We start from the raw sequence: 1,100 nt of genomic DNA on the forward strand, positions 1-1,100 counted from the left end.
TATATATATATATATATCACTACAAAATGGTCCTTCATTTACATGTCCCTTTTTTGTTTAGTTTTGTCAAGATGGGTATTCCATTGCCATTCAAATATTGTAGGTGCTTGAATTCAGCAAAATAATCCAACATAGTCCAGTAGACCATACTAGTAGAGTGCTATCCACAGGACTGGCAATGTCAGAAGTTGTTGACTCGAGCCGTTTATAGCTCAGCATATTCATATGGCTTTACGTTTTATAGCTCATGTTTATACTTTTCTGCTGGATGGAAAAGCAAGATACGGCAAGACCTACATAACAAAAAATGTAATTTTTGTATCTGACAAGGTCAGTCAAATCCCCTTAGGATTTACCCTGAAACCCTGTACAGAAGTTTGTAGATCTTTTGTCAGTGTCAACCATGTGGATGAATCACATCATTGCTTGACCATTTTGCTCTCTGTGAAAGCCTGAGAGAATGTTTGCTCTTCAGGTCACTCTCCTTAGGCACACTTTGCTTTGTCAAGTACTTTCCTCTGTGGCTCCATAATCTTGAACAGAAAATTTGGGGCACAATTGAGTTACAGGATGTGACAGTACAGGTTCTCGTATGTCCTGAGTCCTCACTGACCTTGAAGGGCTAGGGCCAAAATGTTGGTTATCCTTGTGACCCTTCTTTTTCTCTAATTTTTTTGGTCTGCAAACATAAGTTATTAACCTTCCAGAAGAGAAGCTAAATGATATTATTAGCCTATAACATAGGCAATCTGAATATCAAATGCCTTAGACATAACATGGAACAGGTATTTTCCAACAGTCATCGATATGCTAAACTTTAAATTCCTATCAAATGTGAAAAAAAAATAAACAATTACAATCTTTTACACAGAAATTCAGATATATAACCATATAGAACATTGTAGCAGGATAGTCCTATAATATCTTTTCTTTGTTTCTTGTTTCCTTTTATTACCTTTTTAAAAAACATTTACTTGAGAGTGTATTGAAGTAATTGATAGGACATTAAAGCAATACACACTTAGAAGAGCAGAATGACAGGCATTTCAAGTATGGTCCTAGTATTTTACATTACTATCCTCAGTGCAGTTGCTTAGTTT

The sequence above is a fragment of the Octodon degus genome, unplaced genomic scaffold (assembly GCF_000260255.1).
Source record: "Octodon degus isolate 3935 unplaced genomic scaffold, OctDeg1.0 scaffold00096, whole genome shotgun sequence".
Classification (NCBI taxonomy): domain Eukaryota; kingdom Metazoa; phylum Chordata; class Mammalia; order Rodentia; family Octodontidae; genus Octodon; species Octodon degus.